At 41.8% G+C, this 23,298-nt stretch overlaps 2 protein-coding genes and 1 long non-coding RNA gene across 4 annotated transcripts in view; 2 read left to right on the forward strand and 1 right to left on the reverse strand.

Annotated features, from left to right (window-relative positions):
* Window positions 1–23,298, forward strand: part of LOC110511907 (lateral signaling target protein 2 homolog) — a 145,977-nt gene that overhangs the window by 102,637 nt on the left and 20,042 nt on the right. The gene's annotated exons all lie outside the window — the stretch shown is intronic.
* The window catches only part of LOC110537593, a 57,718-nt gene that overhangs the window by 6,262 nt on the left and 28,158 nt on the right, over window positions 1–23,298 (forward strand). The window contains exon 6 of one of the 2 annotated variants that reach the window (XR_005034976.1): window positions 23,125–23,188. The exons of the other annotated variant lie outside the window; for it this stretch is intronic. The gene's annotated coding sequence lies outside the window, so the exon portion shown is untranslated. The remainder of the gene's footprint in view (window positions 1–23,124; window positions 23,189–23,298) is intronic. 2 annotated transcript variants of the gene reach the window in all.
* On the reverse strand, window positions 18,096–23,070 carry LOC110537596. Its single transcript, XR_005034977.1, has 2 exons — window positions 18,784–23,070; window positions 18,096–18,671 (listed from the first exon to the last, which is right to left on the reverse strand). It is a non-coding gene; the product is annotated as an uncharacterized LOC110537596 (long non-coding RNA).

Here is a 23,298-nt window from a genome sequence, read left to right on the forward strand (position 1 = left end):
TTCTTTAGGAAGCCATTTATTGTAGTCTGGATTGTGGATAGAAAAACCTGACTATCAGCTTCCACGTCTGTATAGGACAAGAGATCATTCCAGTTTATTCCCTTAATTGCTTTTTCAAAATAGTTTAATTCACTCTTAGGTATTCTGAGTTGATCCGGCAATCTAACAGTAGAGAGGTTAAACCTGCTCTTAGACAGCTTTCTGGCTATAAGTGTCAGATTATGATCAGATAGCCCAGTAACCATATTGAATGATTTAGTCACTCTCTGGTTTATTACTGAACACCAAATCAATCTGTGTTTTAGAGCAACAAGTCACCCTGGTTGGCCCTTTAACTAGCTGTGTAAGGTCAAAGGTATTAGTGATTCGTTTGAGGGTTTTCCTACAACACTTGTCTTCATAATTAATGTTAAAATCTCCCATTAAGATGACCTCTTTCCCAAAATCACATTCCCTAAGCATGGTATTAAACTGATCAAAAAACACACTTTTGGTGGAAGGTGGCCTATACATTCCAATGAGGGTAAAAGACATTTGGGGAGACAGTGTAACGTTCAGGCTGATACATTCTAGTTCATTATCACATGACCACTCAATTTGTTTACATCGAATATGTTCTTTAATGTAAATCATTACACCCCCTCCTCTTCCTTCAATCCTGTCTCTCCTGAAAACATTGTAGCCAGGCACAATCAAAGCAGCATATGGAGAGTGTTTATGGAGCCATGTCTCTGAGAGGCAGAGAAAGTCAAGGTTGGAGTCTGTGAGTAGATGTTGAATTTGATCACTTTTTGGAATGACACTACGAATGTTCAAGTGCCCCCCTAATAGTCCCTTGGGCTTAGCTCGTGGGTCCCAGATGACTCGAGAGTGATTGACACATTGAAAGAAGTTACATTTTCTGTGTTTTCTGACGGCTGGGTTTAGGCCGTTTTGTTTCGTTTTGATTAGGGGCATGACCAGCCTTTCAAAGCACTTCATGGCTACAGACGTGAGTGCTACGGGTTGGTAGTCATTTAGGCAGGTTACCTTAGTTTTCTTGGGCACAGTGACTATGGTTGTCTGCTTGAAAGATGTTGGTAGTACAGACTCAGACAGGGAGAGGTTGAAAATGTCAGTGAAGACACTTGCCAGTTGGTCAGCGCATGCTCGGAGTATACGGCCTGGTAATCCTTCTGGCCCTGCGGTCTTGTGAATGTTGACCTGTTTAAAGGTTTTACATCGGCTGCGGAGAGCGTGATCACACAGTCGTCTGGAACAGCTGATGCTCTCATGCATGTTTCATTGTTACTTGCCTCGAAGCGAGCATATTAGTTATTTAGCTCGTCTGGTAGGCTCGTGTCACTGGGCAGCTCTCGGCTGTGCTTTCCTTTGTAGTCTGTAATAGTTTGCAAGCCCTGCCACATCTGACGAGCGTCAGAGCCGGTGTAGTACGATTCGATCTTAGTCCTGTATTTTCATTTTGCCTGTTTGATGGTTCGTCGGAGGGCATAGTGGGATTTCTTATAAGCTTCCTGTTGTATAGCACACTGTATTACTTATACAACTAATATAAGGACAGGACATGAGACGGGAGTAGAAATTAACGTGGGCATTGTTTAATGCATTTCACAGGGAGAACATTCCAAGCATTAAAACGTAGGTAAGCAAGGGGGGTTTACAGGTGCCCTAATGGGACAAAACTAGAATATCAATACACAGCACTTCCGGGTTAGAGTCCCGCTCCTTGAAAGAGGCAGCTCTACCCTTTAGCTCAGTGCAGATATTGCCTGTAATTCATGGCTTCTGATTGGGGTATGTACGTACAGTCATTGTGGGGACGACGTCATCGATGCACTTATTGATGAGGCCGGTGACTAATGTGGTGCCATCGGAAGAATCCCAGGAACATATTCCAGTCTGTGCAAGCAAAACAGTCCTGTAGTTTAGCATCTGCTTCATCTGAGCACTTTTTTATTGACCGAGTCACCAATGCTTCCTGCTTTAATTATTTCTTGTAAGCAGGAATCCGGAGGCTAAAATTATGGTCAGATTTGCCAAATGGAGGGAGAGCTTTGTACGCATCTCTGTGTGTGTGGAGTAAAGTTGTTCTAAAGTTTTTTCCCCCTCTGGATGGACATTTAACATGCTGGTAGAAATGAGGTCAAACTGATTTAAGTTTCCCTCCATTAATGTCTCCGGCCACTAGGAGTGCCGCCTCTGGATGAGCGTTTTCCTGTTTGCTTATGGCGGTATACAGCTCATTGAGTGCGATCTTAGTGCCAGCATCGGTCTGTGGTGATGTGTAGACAGCTACCTAAAATACAGATGAAAACTCTCTAGGTAGATAGTGTGGTCTGCAGCTTATCATGAGATACTCTAGCTCAGGCGAGCAAAACCTTGAGACTTCCTTAGATATCGGGCACCAGCTGTTGTTTACAAATATACATAGACCGCCACCCCTTGTCTTACCAGAGGATGCTTTTCTATCCTGCCGATAGTGTAAAACCCGGCAGCTGTATGTGATGTCATTCAGCCACGACTCTGTGAAACATAAGATATTACAGTTCTTAATGTCCCGTTGGTAGGATATACATGCTTTTAGTTTGTTCCATTTATTTTCCAGCTATTGTACGTTGGCCAACAGTACGGATGGCAAGGCAGATTAGCCACTTGTCGATAAATCCTCACATGCCACCCCGATCTCCTTCTGCGAAATCTACATATTTTTTCCTACAAATGACGGGGATGAGGGCCTGTTCAGGTGTCTGGAGTAAATCCCTCTCGTCTGACTCATTAAACAAAAATTCTTTGTCCAATTCAAGGTGGGTAATCGCTGTTCTGATGTCCAGAAGCTCTTTTCGGTCATAAGAGACGGTAGCAGCAACATTATGTACAAAATAAGTTTCAATCAAAGCGAAATATCTAACAAAATAGCATGGTTGGTTAAGAGCCAATAAAACGGCAGCCATCCTCTCTGGCGCCAGTACAACTTTATTAGTCCATGTTACGGGGAACAAAGGGAATTTGTTTTTCTGAAGGGGTTGGTCACAGATCTGCCAGTTCAGATCAAATCACACATTTTGTTGCCTGACTCAGGACTCAAAACAGTGACCTTTCAGTTACTGGACTAATTCTCTATCTTCCGCCTTCTAACACTTCTAGCATGGGCTTCCTAGGCAAAGTTCCCTTTACACTATCCCATGTGCGTAGCAAACATGAGTCTGTCTCATGATCTGGTAATGAGGTAGTCCTGCGTGCAACTTTAAAATCAGTGTCACCCTCAGCTCAAGACACTGACCTCTTGGTCTAATGGTCAAGACACTGGTTTTTCCCATAGGAGGCCCAGGTACAGATCCTGCCCATGAAATGTGCACACCTCTCCCAAAGCACAATTCCACTGCTTCCACCAATGTAGTGTTTTTTTGCAAACAGCAATGGTGTAATGCCCCTTTTTGTCTCAAACCCGGGTCTCCCTGCCCGTAGGCCAGTGCTCCTCAATTATTTTCTGTTATGCCCCCCCTAGGAAGAAGTCAACATTTCGCACCCCCCAACTCGCTGCCGCGACTGTAAATAGCATCATTTGTCTATAAAATTGTTATAAGTACACCTCTGCATAACATTTTATCCTTATTAACATTAAAGAAAACAAAAAAAGAAAAAAGAAAGAAATATAGATCAACTTACAACAAATAATAACTTTATTAACATTGTTTTTAGTCTGTAACAGAAAAGACTTAAAGTGCATCAATTTGCCTGAATAAAAAAAAAAAAAAAGTATCCTTATTTAAACTGTAAACATTTTTTCACCATTTGATACTGAAAAATAAAATATAATCAATAAATAATAATAATAATTTATTAAAAATTGATCAGCAACATTAACTCAGGAGCACAATATATGAAACACTTTGGCCTATAAAACAAAAATGAATAAAACCATTTGTGCTGATTTTTTTTAATCAAAATGAGGAAGTCAGGATTAATGGCTACAATGAGCACGTTTTGCAGAGCACAGCTTTTCGAAGCGGGGTTTGAAGCATGATACTGCAACTCGCAGCTCCTGCTCAATGTTTAGCTGGGACCTGTACTTGGTCTTCAGTGCAGCAACAGCAGAGAAGCCAGTCTCACAAAGATAAGATGTTGCAAAAGGAAGAAGAATGCCCATTGCCCTCTGCCCTAAGAGTGGATACTGCCTCTCTACACTCAGCCAGAATTCACTCAGTGTCTGTGATGTGAACCTCAGTCTCAATGTGGAGTCAGACGTCATATCAATGAACTGGTCCTCCTCTGCAGAGCTGAAACCAGTTGGAGCTGGTGCATTGAAAGGATCTCTCACCCAGTCATATTGGGAACTGTTTTCAGGGAAGTACTTTTTAAAGAATCCCATCAGTGATGAAATATGCTCCTTAAAATATGGAATCACTGAGGTGGCATCATAGTCAGTAGTGTCAACAAATTCATGCAGGTTCTCGAATGAATCAGTATTTCCTTCATCAAGTCGCCTGCCCCACATTGCAAGCTTTCGAGTGAAAGAGCTGATCTTGTCTGTGACCTGAGGGAGGTGTGTATCTTTCCCTTGAAGCTGTAGATTTAGTTCATTTAGCTTTCCAACTATGTCACTCAGGTAGGCCAGTTTTGCCAGGAAGTTCTCATCACTACATTTTTCTGCGAGGTCATACTTGTGCTCCTGCTCCGAAAACATTCTTATCTGCTCTCTGAGCTCAAAAACTCGGGACAAGACTTTTCCTCGTGACAGCCACCTTGCTTCACTGTGAAATAGCACAGCTTGATGTTCAGCTCCCATCTCCTCACAGATAGCAGAGAAGACTCTTGTTTTTAGTGGTCTGGTCTTTATAAAATTGACTACACCTACAATGTCAGTCATAACCTCACTTAATTCAGAGGAAAGGTGCCATGATGCCAGTGCTTCTCTGTGTATAACACAGTGTGTCCACTCAGCATTAGGTGAGGCTTTCTTGATGAGTGCCCGAAGTCCTTTTCTCATCCCTGCCATGGTCTGTGCACCACCACTGCAAACACCAATGCAGTTCTCCCACTTTAGCCCATTCTCAGTCAGGAAGCAGTCCAGCATTTTGAATAGCTCTTCAGCTGTGGCTCTGTCTCTGACATATTTACAAAAAAGTAGATCCTCTCACAGGGAGTTTGTCATGTCAAAACGTACATAAGCGTCTTTGAGTTTATCTACCAGCTGTTCTTTAAGATCGTTAGCAATGTCATTTATACGTCTGGCAACAGTGTCATTGGACAGAGGGATAGTTTTTATTTTTGCAGCGCTTGCGTCATTCAGCATGACAGAGACCATGTCTAATGCTGCAGGCAGTATCAGCTCCTCTGCTATGGAGTTTTTTTTTGTTGCACTGAGCAATTTGGTATGCCACCTTATATTATGCTAACAGTGCTCGCTGGTTTACTGAAGTAGCATTCACAAAGCGGGACGATTGTTGGCAATATTCGGCACGTTTTCGCTGAAAAAACTCAAGCGGCTTGATTGGGGTGTAATGTCTTTAAGTGACGCCTTAATTTATTTGGCTTCATGCTGTCCGCTGCCAACATTTTTATACACAGTAAACATACCGGTCTTTCCTCGTCTCCCACCGTAGTCACAGTGAAGCCAAGCGCTACATACAACCTTTACCTTCTTAGCTTTCGGGAGACTTACGTTTGTCTCATTATCTCCGTCTCTCTCTGCCTTTCTTTTCATCCCTGTTAAATGTTTTTCCATGGTGTCTCTTAAGGGTTTGTTATCTGCACTTCATATCTCCTGCTCTGTACTGTGTGCTCTTGTTCGGTGCAAAAAAACCCTACTCCCTGCGGCAAAAAAAAGCATGTTCCCCCTGGCATCGCTCCGAGCCCCCCCAGGGGGGCGCGCCCCACTATTTGAGAAGGACTGCCGTAGGCAAACAAATATATTTTTGTAAATTCCTGGGTCCATCAACTGTCAAGCCAACACCTTAAGTGCTACTCCAATATGTCCAAACCTCTCGATGTGTTCACTCGGTGTTGGATTAAAGTTGCTACAGAACGTGAGTCAGCTGAGACCTCCTTCCTTGGGGAGAGCATGCCGCCACACTTCTTTATAGCAAGTCTTGTAGTGGCAAATCGGTTCAAATATGACACAACCAAGAACTTTGTGAAAATCAATATAGACTTTTAATACAACAGTATCATAAGCCGGAGCGGTCCGCGGAACACACACACTTTTTCAGAGCCCTCGCTCTGAGTTATACACCTACCATATAAGTCCCTCCCATATGCAAATTAAGTTACATCCCAATCCGTGCTTCCTGCTTGTTCAGCCCAATAACGCCCCCATCTGCTTTCCATTAGATCCTAATGGTGACAAGACCCTTGCTTTGACCCTTCACTCAGCTTAATGCGTTCTCCTGTTTGTGTGTTATCTAGGGTCAGCAGACTATGTGTCTCTTCTGTTTTTAGCATGCTCAGCTATACTAAAAATACTATACATTCCCCTTTCCTGTGGCCTGTGTTCATACCCTGTAATTAACTCCATGTGTCCCTTTTGGTGTCTTTCATCTCCTTTAGCTTTAGGGTGCCTAGCTGTTCTGGTCGCCTTCTCTTCATATGGTTGTCTAAGATCAAACAGACTTGTCTCCTGTGTTGTGATTGATGTCTGTAATCCATCAATTGGTCCTTTGGCTGACCCCCTCCTTAGACAACCTCTGACCTTTGTATGTCCAGCTGCCCTAGGTGTTGCCCTCTCCCATGGCCCCACTCTGGCTTCCTGTCCTATACAATAGACAATGTACCTTACCAGAATGGCAAATGCATCCCTCTTTTATATAGGACAGTATATTTATCCATATATGTACCTAATTTCTCCCACATAACCCCCCTCTGCACCAAAAACTTAAAAAGGACATATATGGAACATAATATCAACAGTCGATTATCAAAAAAAAATATATATATTTTTTTTTAAATAAAAAAAATAAAAAATAATTACAAAATAAAACTTCCTAATCACCTACACCAAACATCTCTAGTATTTCATAAGAGTAAAATATCTAGTTCGGTATAGAAACAAAAAATAATACATTATCTTTTGTTAAAGCATGAGCATGTAAATACATTAGCTGAGAACCTCAGACAAGGTTCTCAGCTACGCGAAAAATAAAAATATATATAATAAAGCAATGAGTCAAATAATAAATTGAATATGAGAAAACACTAGGCCTCCATGCAGTTACAAAATAAAATTGACAGATCATTCTAAATTTAAGCTTTCCACATGATTCTCCCTCTCAGACACCTCTCCAACAACCGTGATACCATCAATACCAACCTCTGTTAGAAGATTAAGGACATGGTCCGTAGACACTTGTAACCGGGATATCCCACTGTTACCTACATGTTTTTAAATATAACCTAGCATTTTAGAAGGCAAAACTAACTTTTAATTAAAAGAAACCAGATATATTCATTGATATACCTATAAAAACATTTGACAAAACATACTAAAACACAAGGCCGTGAGCAAAAGTAGACCTTACATAACACCTCTTGCACTTACTACGGAAATGACCCTTTTTGTGGATATGCATCAGTTGACTTTCTTATGAATTTGGAATGACAGCATAACTGTCCATTTTCATCAGTATAGTGGCCTGGCCTACCCGGCACAGGATCAACTATCACCGGAGTGTCAGCTCTACTTACAAACATCTGTTTAACCGTTGTCTGGATCACAAGTGATTTCACCCAGGGTAAAACACAACAAAATACAATACCCAGAGCCAATAACCCCCCTTCCAGCATAAAGGCCGTCCTAGCAAACATGGCTCCCCATTTCCCCAATGCTAAGTCCAAACAATCCCAAACATGAGAGTCCACCCCAGCATTTTTCTTAACCTCTTCTCTTAACCCTTTAAGTTTAGCCATAGCGACAGCAAAGAATCCATTAGGCGCAGTGTTATTGGGAATAAAGGTGCAACAATCATCCCCGAACATAACACAAACTCCACCCTTCTCTGCCAAAAGCCAATTGAGAGCCTGTCTATTTTGCCAAGACATTTTACTGGGAGCCTGTACCTGTTCCCCCAACGCCGTTAAAGCCGAGTCAGTATAGTTAATGAATCTCTGTTGGTTATAGTATATATAATTAATCCACTCTAAGTTCTTATTTGGTGTTATCCACAAAAATATAGATTCAAATCCAGATTTAACTTCATCTCTTGCCTTGAACTCCCGAGGTACCCCTCTAGGCTGTCCAATTGCATCAAAGTATACCTCAGTGTCTTTCTCATACGCCCTCTTAACTCTAGAGTTAACATAACCATTATTAAATCACCCCATGATGACTACCTGTTGAATTGCTCTAACTAAGGTACAAAGACCCGTCCATCCCTCCCACCATCTGGCAGTACATTCAACAGTTTGTCATTCCCACACATCCAGAAACTATCCGCAATACTTCTGTCCTGATTTTTTAGCATAATAAGAGATGGCGCAACCTAAGTTATTTTACCACACAACCCTTTTCTATTTGTCACCAACCCTTTATCTTTATTCCTACGAACCCCTGCAGTCTCTAGTACCCAAATAGTATCACATTCTACAGTGGTGTTTCCTACACCAATTCCTTCGGTGTTATGGCTGTAAAAACCTTCATATTTACCTTTAACTACAGTACTTCTGTCTAATTGAGGTCCATTTAATTAAGTTTTAATGTCATAGGCAGCACAATCCTTGTCTCCTAATCCAGTCTCGTTTAACATGGTTCTTCTGCCTCTAGTGCTCCCTCGAGCAATCCTACATTCTATGTCACACAAGGGAATGTAGTATTTTCTCTGAATATTGAACATTTTACATTTAACACATTCTTCAAATGATGCAGGTTCAATCTGATTCATGGTGAGCACCCACTCGTCTACTTCTTTGGTTAACGTCAGGTTTTTGAGTCCCAAATGACTTCTCTCTTCGTTCGATGACATGTCCATCCACCGAATGCAATCTCCGGTAAGGGTTTGATCCTTTTGTCTTCTATTCTTCTGTTTCAGTTATATGTTGAGGTGGGACAGAGATTCTAACCTTGTCAGTCTTTTTAGATTGTTTGACTGGTTCCTCTCTTCTCTTCCTGTTTCCACCCTACATCTTGATTGTGCGTGAGTCTGTTGTTGCTATTCTAGCGTTCACTGTTACTTCTGTTATGTCAATATCATTGTTCTTCTATGGGTCTAACTTCAATTGTTCATTATGGAGACAATTCAAGAGCTGAAAAGTCAATTTTGGGGAAATCCCCATTTCTTTCATCTTGCAAGATTTCTCCTTCTGCTCTTGGTAAGGCTTCTCCTCTGCTTTCTTCACTTGTTGTTCCTGATAAGGCTTCTCCTCCACTCTCTTCGCCTGTTGTTCCCTCCTCAGCCCGAACTGGGCTTCCATCTGGGAAGGCGTCCATTTCAGGGAAGAGATGTTCCCCTTCTTTAGGCGATACTGTTGATGATGGGATATGTAGGAGGGCGAGCCGGTCAAGGATCGATTCAGACAAGGTGGTAAATTGTATGACAAGTGACAGTTTAATTATGAGTAAAGATATCTGGTACAACGTATACGGGCCCATTTCATTCAGTTCATAAGGAACCAGCAGAAAATAAGCCCCGATAACAGAGTGCATGTATGTTATATACAGTACAGAAAGTAGGTTGAGTCTAGAAGTTCTGGTCTTCTGGTTGGTCCTGTTGGGCCGTCCGTCATCCCTCTGAGTCTTGTCGTGCCGTTTCTTGTCACACAATGTTCAGCTAAGAAGGAGATTAGGTGTGTGCGCTGTCCTCAGTCACACAATGTTCGGCTAGAAAGGAGATTAGGTGTGTGCGCTGGTTTCTGCAAGTCAAGGCTGTCTCTTCCTCCCAATGTTTGGGTGTATGTCTTATCTGTGTGTCCTCGGCAGTTAGTGTGTGTAATGTGTGTGTGCTGTGTGTGTGGGTGTGGGAGCTATCCTGTATGGGACCTAACATGTTTTACTGTGAAAATAAGTTGTCTCAGTTATAGCAATGTTATAGCAGTAGGCTGGTCACCTGCATAAGAAATAGCACTTCCTTACAAATCCCTCTCTTCACGTCTCCCCAGAGACGTGACACAACCTAACTAGATCCAGACACAAAAAGAAAACTTTTCCCAGAAGGAAAAGTTTTGTGATTCCCTCTCTTCACATCTCCTAAGAGATGTGACATAAACTAGGCTAACAATTACAAAGTTTAAAATACCTTCATGTTCTCCATTCGATCCCACTATGTACTAGATTGGCTACCAGCCACCTAGGAACTTACAACCCTCATTTCAAAAGAGAACAACAGCTCATTGAAAAACAGAACAAAAGAAAATGGTGTGAAATTTAAGCCCCCCTTTTTGACACCCACTAGGGTGTCACTCATTATCCCTTATTTCAGCAGTCATAGCATTTCATGAAAAGAAAAACAAAACCTAGTAGGCACTCTCAACCTCATCCTCAAAGTCGGGCAGGTCATTAGCCAGCAGAGGAAACATCTGGGAAAGGGGGGAAGAGTCAATAGCTCTAGAGATAACCCTAGTGGTAAGGGAACGGATACATGGAATGCAACAGCATCCACAGAGAACCAAAATGGCCGCGAACACAGAAATGGAGACCAAAATGGAGGAGACCAGGGTTTTATATTTACTAAAGGCACTCATCCAGGAGTCCCACATTGAGGTATCAATCCCAGAATGAGATTTCATTTTACCATTAAGAGTCCTCAAACCTTACCATCGGAGGCTGTGTTATTAGGGATGAAAGTACAACACTGTTCACCAAACATAGTGCAAGCTCCACCTTTCTCTGCCGGTAGCATATCCACTGCAATGCGATTCTGGAATGTATTCTATCCACATTTTTATTAACAGTGCACCACCAACAAATGGAGGACTCAAACCCAGCTGCCACCTGATCCACCAACTTGTACTCGTCAGGAACTCCCCTTGGGACTCCAATGGCGTCTATGTATGTCGGATCACCACTAGATGGGGTGGTGGCACGCCTGGAACGTCCCCTCCAATATTCAGGGTTCACCCTCTGGACCCTAAGGATGAGGTCTCCAGCCTCTGTAGGGTAGATAGAAACAGGCAAAAGGAGAGTAACAAGTGCACAGCTTCCAGTAGTATTGGAGGGTAATTTATCAAACAGGACAGTGTTGCCACACCACCACCCCACATCTGCTCTGGATATTGGCCTGAAACTCCCAACAATGTTGATTGTATCCAGACACCAATTCCCAGGAACCTGTCCCACATTAGTACCGCCTCCCGTCATTTTGACACAGGTGAAATGTGCCCTGGCAACCTTGTTGGAAAACAATGGTTTCCTAGCAGTACATTTAGTCATGGGATAGACAGCATCCCAGGCAGAGCAATTACAACTGGGGTTATCCGTAGTCTTTAATGGGATTAAACATGTTAAGAGTCACATCTGTAACAGACTTCTTAAAACACGGTATGATGCAAGCAGCACAACACATCAATAATAAAAATACAAGAATTAGGGTCAGAAATCCAGTAACCACCATACCAGTGTACTTACCAAACCAGGCTCCCAACCAAAAGAACAGTCCAGACTCCTCCACCCCCGCCATGGTCCTCATCTCAGCAGATAGTGCACCAAGCCCATTAAAGGCCTTAGCTATACCACCATCTGGAGTGGTGTTATTAGGAATATACGTGCAACATTGTTCACCGAACATCTTGCAGACTGTCTGGCAACCCTAGATGTGGCCTCAAGCTGTTCAGACAGACCAGTGAGTGCATCACGGGGGTAATTCACAAAACGCTGTTGATTATAGTAGATATAACTGATCCATGCAGTCTGTCTAGCATCCACTATGGCTGGACCTATAATAAGTAAGTGCCAGAGTCCATCATTCCTACCCAAGGCCTGAAACTCATGAGGAACCCCCACTGGCACTCCCAACAGGTTAGTGTGTATGTCAACTACATCCTCTGTCCATGGAGCACTACATCTATGTCTCCCATGGGATGGAATGTTTTCAGGTCCCCTGGATACAGAACCCAACAGCTGTTCAGAAGTAACATCAACAATGGTCAGTGGAATTATCAAACTGGTCAGAGCACACGTACCTTGCCAGTCTCCTCTAAGAATGGGTCTCAGTACTCTTTTGGGTCCACATATCCACCACACATCAGCCAGACCACTAGTTTGGTTTAGGCCTGTAACTGGCCAAGTGGCATAAATGGTTATGTTACTGCTGCAATCAGCTTCAGGCAATCTCCCATAGTCCATGCCACTACCTGTACCCGTGATGCAACTGTAATTGCCCCCATATGCCTTAACACCCCAAGGGGCCCGATGAGGAGGTACTGTAGGAAACACAAGGCTCAAAGAGGAACAGAGGGTTGAATTGGGCTGAACCTGGTAAAAACCTCTCAGAATACACAACCACCCCTCTCCTTCTCCTATAGCAAATGGGTGTGTAGCCAGAACAAGTCTAGCATGACTACAAATAGTGCAGTCCTTTCTTCTCAGGGTTTTAGCTGTGTACCTCATATAAGACAGCCACAAATTGTCCCTACCATCAAAACCAGTCTCAGTGCCTAATTGATCAATAGCTGTGTAGTCTCTAACATTAATTACCTGAATGGGATTTTTTAACACAGTGGTGGTAGAGGAGTGTGTCTGGCCCTGGTTCGTCTGGGACCTCTGGTTTTGGCAGCTCCCTAATAGAAAACACACCCATCGTGTCTGTCCCGGTCCTTTGTAGTCCGAGGGTGTAAGTGCCTGCATCAGAGAGCTTAATAGTTTTGATGGTTAGTAGGATTTCATCACCTTTACAAAGTTCAACAGTGCTCCCAGGTTTTCCCCATATGATGGAAAACCTATCCACCTTTGTGGGATCCCCTATGCTATAAGAATACCCTCTTCTCCAATCCTAGAATTGTCCCAAGTTGGTTATCATGTAATCCCCATATGGACACCCTCCCCCATTACACAGGTACACTGACACTCCTGTAAAGCCCCACCCTCTCCCAGAGAACACATCACTAGCAAGAGCCAGACACATCTTCACTTCTATGAACAAAAACAGGGGTGACAGGACAGGGAGGGTTACTTCATTCGAGAGATGGCCCCCGGAATCCTGTTAATTCCAGTTCTCCTCTCGAACACTGTTTATTGTTCGACAGTGTCAGTGTGTCCTACCCTCCCCCGTGCTATATGAATCCGGGTAGCTCTTTCAGCTAGCTGTCACCAGGAGTCCTTGTATGGTCCCCCCAACAAGCCTCTGGGACTGGATTGAGTGACTTCACCTGTAGTTCACCTGTAATGCATAAAATCCTGGACATACAGGCTTGGTTAACAAACAGTTTCTCATATGTTTTATCTGATTATATCTTTAGTTTCTTATCCAATAGGCCCCATCCTATCCTAGACCACAATTTACCCATCCCCCTTTTGATACCTGGCTCTACCTTACCTACTCTAAATAATGACTTAGGTAAGATTAGTATATTATCCTTCTGTTCTGACATTATCATGTAGGAGCGCCCCTTTCATTTTCCACATGTCCAATTCTCCCTTTTGTCTCCACTCAGTAACTGTTATCTACACATTCTGTTATCTTTGCTCGTCCTGGCTCCCTTTTAAAACTTCTCCTCTCTGCTCTCCAACCTTCAAGGTCTCTGCAGTGCAGGGGAGGGCTCTTCTGTCTGCCTTTTCCCCTTATCTGTCTGTAGCTCGTTTTCTCATGTTTCCAAATTTGAACTAAATGTCTCACTGTTTGGCTTTATCTAAACTCATGGATTTTTTTTTAGAAAAACATGTCTATGGTGGCACTTTCTAAAGTCCTTATATAGGTTAATTAAACCCCACTATAATTAATTTACCTTAAAAAATAAAATACAAAATTAAAAAAAACAAAAACCGTATTACCCATGACCACAAATTAAATATTCAAATGGCACCCCCTATATACAGGTGTTAAAACCAAACACAAATATCTCAATTTCTTCCCTGCCCTGTTGGCTCAAAATATGTCCCAAATACTTAACATGAGTCTACCATAAATAAAACTTATCCTAGCTGAATTTTCACACCACGTTCATCAGAGAAAATATATTGACACTATAATGTAAATTTCACTGCCTTTTTGTATTAAATTACCTTAATATCAGTATTACAAATTACCCTAGATTCTCCATCCAAATGGCTTTCCAATGAGGCTGATCAGACCACAAAGGAAAGTTACAATGAAGGTCATAAGTCATACCACCCCTTCAAAGAAGTGTTTCTTACTATATTAAACAACATTCCTCTATCAAAAGATTTCACCTATTCAATTAAGACTCAGAAAATAAAAACGTATAATATTTCATATGTGAGTGTACCCCTTTAAGATATCTTGTCTCTGGGAACATGGAAATCCCCTTAAACCCAAAACGTTTGCTACAAACAAAACCTAATAATTATAATAATACCTTCAAATAATTTGTTTTAAATTTCCTCAATGTTTCATGTAACTCATTCAGTCTTTAAAGGATTGTCTCCCCAAAATGCTTTATACCCTGCCAATAAACTCACACAATTGTGATAAACGTGCACTGTCCCTTTAACATAAAATAATATCAGCCTGCAATCCACTCTGCGGGCCTTTCATTGTTCCCCATAATGAAAACAGATTCTAATGTTAGTATACCTTAACCTCCTGTTTAATTTCAGTGGTGTTATCTGAACAATCAAACCAAAATCAATAACCGGGAAGTACTTGTGTAAATTAATTAAAAGAACAAAATAAATCTACCTTATTTCTCAGCACTTGGTTAGAACATCACTCCCGTTTTACATCGACCACACCCTTCGCCCCGTCCCTAGTGTATATCTTATCTATTATTCAGTGGCTCAATTAATGTTTAACGTAAGTATGTTCAGATGTTGATTATGTAATTCTACAATATTAGTATAGTTCAAACCTCATAATATAAATCTACACACAGAATTTTACGTTAATAGAGTTTAACACTTTTTCCAACAGTCATGCACACCCCCTCAATATTCTATGATATAACTCTCATCAGCAAGCCTGCGACTTTTTCAACATTCTCACCGGTACCAGCTCCAACTGAAATACCTAATGTACCACACTCACTTGGTCCCCGACCTCATTCATACCGATATTAGTTCCCGACTGAATATCAAGCGTATTTCATGCACCCCAGCAAGCAGACCAGTGGGAGACACAATGGCCCCGCCTTCTGTCCATTCTCCGTACAGCTTCTCACCCCGTCTCTTCCACTCCTTACCCTCTCTGCCTTCATTCAATTCTAGAGTGGACTTCAGCGTTTTCAACACCTTTTCTATATTCAACGATATTTTATGTACATTACAATACTGTCAACAACCTATGCCTTTACTAAAACTGCCTCACTCAAACTTGGTAGTCAGTGCGCCGACTTCACTACCCGATGTACTTCACACACACACCTATGCTTTATTAGGACCTTAGAGAGACCCTTTCCCAAAGGCTAAATCGGTCTCAAGTCCGAGTAATCAATTCAAATATCCGTCATTCACACTTGGCCCTGCCTAGTACATCACATTCGCATCATATGGCTTTCCATTCGCACTTTGGTGGTCACTCGTTACCCACCACTCGTACATGTAGTCCCAGACTATCCATTCACGCTTTGGTGGTCACCCGTTACCCACCATTCATACTTGTAGTAAGTGTTCTCTGTTACCACCTACCAGCCAGGCATGCTAGTACATCCCATACACAATGCACCATTAAGTATTGTCGATCAATAATAAAATTGCAGTTGCCAATAGAGATATTACTTTCTCAACTATTTTCCTATCTCACACATCATAATAGTTTAAATTTAGTAACTTACATCAAACAGCAGAGAGGGATTTGGCGACATCTCCTGAGGGAGGTCCGTCAGCTCATCTTCCCCCTCTGTGGGAGTAACCACCCCCATCATTTCTGGTTTCTTATTCAGTTGCACTCTGCGTGTCTCCTCGATAGCCCAAGTTCCTATTTTTTTAGTTCCGCTTCTGCTCTTTCTCTCTGTTTAGTCCCTTGATTCTTAAATAAACGGCTCTTGTTTCTTTCTACCTCCTTGTCTTTAGCTTCCTGTAATGCTTCACGCAACTCGCCTTCCATTGTGCTAAGCTGGACCCTATTTGGCGTTCCCCCTATTAAATAACCTGCATGTGTCCACTTCAACTTCAACCCTTCCCAAACCTTCTTTATTGACTTCCACTGTTCCTTTCCTCCTGACCTATCTTGCATACGTTGGTCTAGAAAATCATTGAATTTTAATTTGGGAGGTTGCGGAGTCGCCATTTTGAGTTTTAGAAATATTTTGCACACTATCTGAATATACTTAGCTCGTCACTGGCTTGCACCAGTGATGTATTCTTAGGAGACACTATTACTCGTACTCTGCCTTAACTCAGAGCTTCTCCGTCATATATCCAGAATTTTCAACAATAATGGTTTAATGATTGGATAATACTTTTAGAATTTAGGAAATAATAACAGGGTCTTGTGAAACTCCGTTTACATTTATACTATAGTCGATACACGAACATTCTTACATACATATAGAATTAACACAACATATTTTGCGACGTCTCACAATTATACATTTATCACATCATTTCACTGTTCATATACTATTTCATCATTCTCATTTCAAGGACCTTACTGGGCGCTGCCAGACCGGACACACTAGCCGGACTATCGGTCCACTAATATTAAACTTTTGTAGACCACCTTACCGGTCGCTGCCGGACCGGACACAAGCCGGACTATCGGTTAAGTCTATGCCCAATTATAGATCACCTTACCGGACACAAGCCGGAACGGACCCTAGCCGGACTATCGGTTGCAAATCTATATTGACTATTTTTATTCCTTACCGGTCGCAGCCGGACCGGTCACAAGCCGGACTATCGGAATATTCTATATCTACTATTACTTATCCCTGACCGGACACTACCGGACCGGACACAAGCCGGACTATCGGGATATTCTAATTCCCACATATGTTTACTTCACTGTCAATTTCAAGTCAATTATTTATGTTAAATTTACACAAAAATTCTTACCCACACTCGGTACTACTGATCGTAATTTGGTATGACTATACGACAATATGCAAAGTTCGATTTAACAGGTTTTGCTTACCTTATTTTGTGGTCGACCAGAGATCAGTTTCCCGAGTTGAGCAGAATTGTTGTCCTCCCCCGAAAGTTTTCACCTGTCCTCTGGGAACCGTCCTTTCACCAACTCGCCCCCTCACACCCACATCAACCACTCTGGACTGGGTCGTTAGTAAACCATCCTCTGCTACCAAGATTCTGTTGATGGGATATGTAGGAGGGCGAGCCGGTCAAGGATCGATTCAGACAAGGTGGTAAATTGTATGACAAGTGACAGTTTAATTATGAGTAAAGATATCTGGTACAACGTATACGGGCCCATTTCATTCAGTTCATAAGGAACCAGCAGAAAATAAGCCCCGATAACAGAGTGCATGTATGTTATATACAGTACAGAAAGTAGGTTGAGTCTAGAAGTTCTGGTCTTCTGGTTGGTCCTGTTGGGCCGTCCGTCATCCCTCTGAGTCTTGTCGTGCCGTTCCTTGTCACACAATGTTCAGCTAAGAAGGAGATTAGGTGTGTGCGCTGTCCTCAGTCACACAATGTTCGGCTAGAAAGGAGATTAGGTGTGTGCGCTGGTTTCTGCAAGTCAAGGCTGTCTCTTCCTCCCAATGTGTGGGTGTATGTCTTATCTGTGTGTCCTCGGCAGTTAGTGTGTGTAATGTGTGTGTGCTGTGTGTGTGGGTGTGGGAGCTATCCTGTATGGGACCTAACATGTTTTACTGTGAAAATACGTTGTCTCAGTTATAGCAATGTTATAGCAGTAGGCTGGTCACCTGCATAAGAAATAGCACTTCCTTACAATACCTCGGGGTCCCACTGTAGAAGGCTTCCGTCAACAGAGTCTGCCCCAACAAGTATATCATCAGGAGTGGCAGACATGTTACCCCCTCCCACTTCTGGGCTTTCTGGCCATACTGGAGGAAACTTTGGTTGTTTGTCTCTTTTCTTTTCAGGCTCTTTTTCCCTGGTCGGTTCTTCTGAGTGTGTTAGCCGATGCACTCGTTGTATCTGGTCTGCCATTTTCTTGATTCCTCCCCGGCGCTTTGATCGATTCCGCTGCTCCTGCTCCCTCCGGGGTCCCTTCTGGTGAATCAGCATCCTCTGTGTCCTCATCTCTGTATGGTTGTGTCCTTCTCTCCGTCGGGACTCGGGGTGCAGTGGTTTAGATGATACCACGTCTTGCTTCCTTTCACTTGGACGGCCGTGTTTGTGGCTGTTGCCACCTCGTAGGGTCCTTCCCTCCTCGGCTGATCCCACTTCCTTCGGAACACTCAAACGTAGACTCGATCTCCTGGTATCACTGGGAGAGATCCTTCTGGTCCCCTTGGATCATCAGATGTGGAACCTCTCATCCTGGTTCAGATTTCTGCCTTCTTTCTGTGGGGCATTCATACTTAAGAGACTTATGGCCTCTGTTCTATGATTACACCATACATTCTCTTACTTCCATCACTCATCACACAAACTGACATTCCAGCTGAAGCTGGAGAACCCTTCTCCATCTGGTTTCCTAAACATAAGACTTGGAAAACAAAGGACAAAACATAACAGTATTGACAATGTTATACGTTATGCATGACTGTATTCATGAATACTGAAATCTGAGACCATGACAATTCCCACTCTCTCTTCACCTGACTCTATGCCTCCAGGATACTTTTCTGCTGGACTCCACAAAAATGGAGGCCCTAATTGGCTTCCTCGTGCTTTCATCCAGTCTTCCCCTTTCGGCCGCAGGTTCTGAGAGGTGTTCCCAAACCATGTCATTTTTTACTTAGTTCCCCATCTGCTCTGTTTCAACTGATAAACATGTGCATAACCTTAATCAACATTATTCCTTCTTAAAGTAATTCAACACGGAATGGGCTTCCACATTGAGCCTTCAACATGTGGTTTAGAGTACAACTACCCTAACATATATCCTTATTCACATGATACATTATCAAATAAAACAAATAACCCCCAAACTCAACCCAGTATGTCTACATTAGAATCTAGTCTCTCTCTTTTGTTTTGTTTCACATCCTCTGTCATGGTGTTTTCAAGCTCACCCATTATTCAGCTGGACCTTACTTCTTGTGAAACTTATGCACCCATCATAGAGAGACATGACAATCTTTACCACTGCAGGTGCTGTAAGAAGTATATCCCCAGCCCGGTGTATCTTGATGTACACTCAGTTTCCAGAATTCAGCCCATGCCCTTCCATCTGGCGTCTTTTCCTGGGAACATACATACTAACTCATGGGTTATTTCCTGACAACAGACTTTCTTCTTAGAGCAAGATCACTAAATCTTAATTTTTAAATAACAGCCCTATGTAAACATTCTGTCTTAAATACCTGGCCTCTTGCCACAAAAATATTCATAATGATAGCCAAATTATGGTCCCTACCGTAACTGCTGCAAGAATAACATGTAATCAGTCAAGTGTCTTCCAGTTGAAAGAATATCCAATCCTAACAAAACTAAATCCTAAGCTTCTTAAACTTTTGCTCTAGTGTTCAAAATGCCACTACTTATTATTTTTACCATAATCTAGGTATGTGTAATGTTCTATTTACTTTTAGAATTGTGCCTATATTTTTACAAGACCAACTGTCTTTCCTTTTCTGTGAATGATCTTGTCTATTAATATACATTGTTTCTAGAAATAACACCCCTCCGCTACCATAACCTTCATGTATGAGCCCCCAATGTAGTTACAGTTTTTCTAACCCATAACACATAAGTCACTACTCCTAATTTCCTTCCATAGTTTGATACATACTTAAACATTCTCAAATCATTTTTAGTCAATTTATATCAGTCCCTCCTCAGGAAAAATATACACTCTTATTTTCCTCAAAACAAAAATACATTGACCAAACAAGAAAAATGGTAAAGTAAATTATAATAACTGCATATTTGCAATAAATTACCACTATTTGTAATGTCTTCTTCATCCTTGGGTGTTATCACACAACAGACTATACTTTTTATTCAATTACTTATGTCATTCCAATGTATTACTCCAATTACAATGGTATTGTAAAATAAAAGAAACAAAAAACTTTAATCTAATATTCTGCAAGTTCTGTCAATCAACCTGTCTCAGGATTGGTTTCCAGAGCTTCCCTAGGCCTAGTAAATTTAAACAGTCCTATATTCAAAACATAACTAAATGTTGTTTATAAATTATCCAATCCAATATTCAGGATAACAGTCCTTAGTGTTTACTTTAACTCAAATTTGACCTACTCAATTCAATACATCTCCCTTTAATAATTAACATTATACTAAAAACTTTTAGTACCAGTAATATCTATATTTACCATGCACCCTTTTACCTCTGTTTTTCTGTCATGAGTGGCCTGGTAATAAAAGGTCATTATCCCAATCCCCTTTAGTCTTTCTTCTCCCAGTACATATCATTCCAGATACAGTTCACAGGTCATCAGACACAGTTGTCCCACACTATTCAGCCAGTAGGGTGGGTTTGAGTTTCACACCCACTTGGTGTTATGATAGTCTCTCCCAAGCATTAATGCATTCTGACATTACATTTCCATGATAACTCCCTTATTCTACTGGCGATCTCTCAGATGAGTTACAGATTATGTAGTTATCATCATAACCCTTGCATAAACCCCCACTCCAATAACCTATTTGGAGTAACTGTTATCCCTTGTTTACATATATTTCCATTTTATATGTAGAATGAACAAAGCACATTTTGTATTTACCCAAAGACCATAACCCCAGGGAACTGATATGTTCTCCTATAACCCCATGTTAAATAAAAATAAACCTATTTGAATAACTAGTCAATTCAAGATTACAACTCTTCATCTTCTGTGATTCTACACTTTGAATAGAAACTGGTGTTTCTCAATCATTTTATAATTAAATCCCACTTGTTCTAGTGAAGTTGATCAGTCTTCAATGGAAATTCTTAGGGTTCAGGGCATTTGACACCATTAAAATGTTTTCACTCCCTTTTCTTTAGAAACAACTTAAATACATTTTCAAAAACACTTCCATCCTTCTGCATACCCAATCTGAAACTGAACTGAAAAACCCTCCCAAGGGAAATCCACTATCTCCTATAGGCCAAAAACACTTCCATCCTTCTGCATACCCAATCTGAAACTGAACTGAAAAACCCTTCCAAAGGAAACCCACTATCGCATATAGGCCAAGAATACACATGAGCTGGCCTCACTTATCCGGAACTCCAGTTATAGCCTTAACCAGATACTAAGATTTTTAGTGGCCAAAATATCTCTAACTGCTTTCCTCAGTACTACAGTTTCCAATGACATTTTGACCAGAGAAATTTTGACCTTCTGGTAAATATTTTGAAGCGGTATCGCAGGACTTCTATAACTACTTATTTTATTCAAACCTTATAAGCAGGTAGCTGTAGCCCTGCGCCCAAACCCAGCTCCAACATGCCGAATAACACACCCGACACCAGCGAAGTTCACAGCCCCCACCTACTTACTCACTAGACACGCATGCACATTCATTATACAATTTCCAAGCTTACACACATGCATGCAAATTCATTGAATTTCAAAAAGTTATTTCGTTTCTATAGTTTTTAGGAAATTTGAGAGAGAGAGACCTACTTGACGCTCCTCTTGCTGAGGCAGGATCTCTGAAGCGATCTACACAAACATTTCACTGTTGTCTTACCTTAGCTGGGTGGCCACCCTTGTTTGCCCAGATCGTCCAAAGATCCCGCTGCCAGCCAAGAACGTTATTCAGTCCCTAATTCTCCTGGCAAGCTCGCCAAGTCTGTAGTGGCAAATCGGTTCAAATATGACACAACCAAGAACTTTGTGAAAATCAATATAGACTTTTAATACAACAGTATCATAAGCCGGAGCGGTCCGCGGAACACACACACTTTTTCAGAGCCCTCGCTCTGAGTTATACACCTACCATATAAGTCCCTCCCATATGCAAATTAAGTTACATCCCAATCCGTGCTTCCTGCTTGTTCAGCCCAATAACGCCCCCATCTGCTTTCCATTAGATCCTAATGGTGACAAGACCCTTGCTTTGACCCTTCACTCAGCTTAATGCGTTCTCCTGTTTGTGTGTTATCTAGGGTCAGCAGACTGTGTCTCTTCTGTTTTTAGCATGCTCAGCTATACTAAAAATACTATACATTCCCCTTTCCTGTGGCCTGTGTTCATACCCTGTAATTAACTCCATGTGTCCCTTTTGGTGTCTTTCATCTCCTTTAGCTTTAGGGTGCCTAGCTGTTCTGGTCGCCTTCTCTTCATATGGTTGTCTAAGATCAAACAGACTTGTCTCCTGTGTTGTGATTGATGTCTGTGATCCATCAATTGGTCCTTTGGCTGACCCCCTCCTTAGACAACCTCTGACCTTTGTATGTCCAGCTGCCCTAGGTGTTGCCCTCTCCCATGGCCCCACTCTGGCTTCCTGTCCTATACAATAGACAATGTACCTTACCAGAATGGCAAATGCATCCCTCTTTTATATAGGACAGTATATTTATCCATATATGTACCTAATTTCTCCCACAGTCTCTCACGTGTACACACATCTTTGATGGCTTCACAGGCACTATCCCACTTCTGATACCAATGTAACAAACTTGGGGGTAGCTCCAACTGGGCCTCGAACCCCGGTCCAGCGACTAGCAACCTTATTCATTACACCAAGAGATCAGAAGGTGGTAAGTGTTGGGTTAAGCTGGCTACAATATATATGTATATAGGGTAATGTGTGATCTGGGTGAGGCAGCATTGCCACTAGTGCTCCCAACACAGCAAAACACAATCTTTACCTTCTTAACCTTAACTAACCTAAAGTCAAATACATTTAGACAAACCACCATGTGAGCAGCAAGTTTAGGGTTAATGGAGTGAAGTGGGTAATGGGTAGGACCACCAGTATGAACTATATGTCTATACATGGATGGATGCTCTTCATCAACACCATCTTTTCTGTGAAACTAGATATCAGCAATCAATCAACAAGACTAATGAAATGGGGCAAATGAAGACATTAGAACTGCTAAAGGTAATATATTATTTTCTGAAACCAATTTCTTACTGGTATATTTTGAACATGATCTGTCAATCCTGAGATCGACGCTCTCTCTCCTCCCCTTCTCACCAACTCTCTTTCTT

This window comes from Oncorhynchus mykiss, chromosome 12, assembly GCF_013265735.2.
Source record: "Oncorhynchus mykiss isolate Arlee chromosome 12, USDA_OmykA_1.1, whole genome shotgun sequence".
In the NCBI taxonomy this organism is placed as follows: Eukaryota; Metazoa; Chordata; class Actinopteri; order Salmoniformes; family Salmonidae; genus Oncorhynchus; species Oncorhynchus mykiss.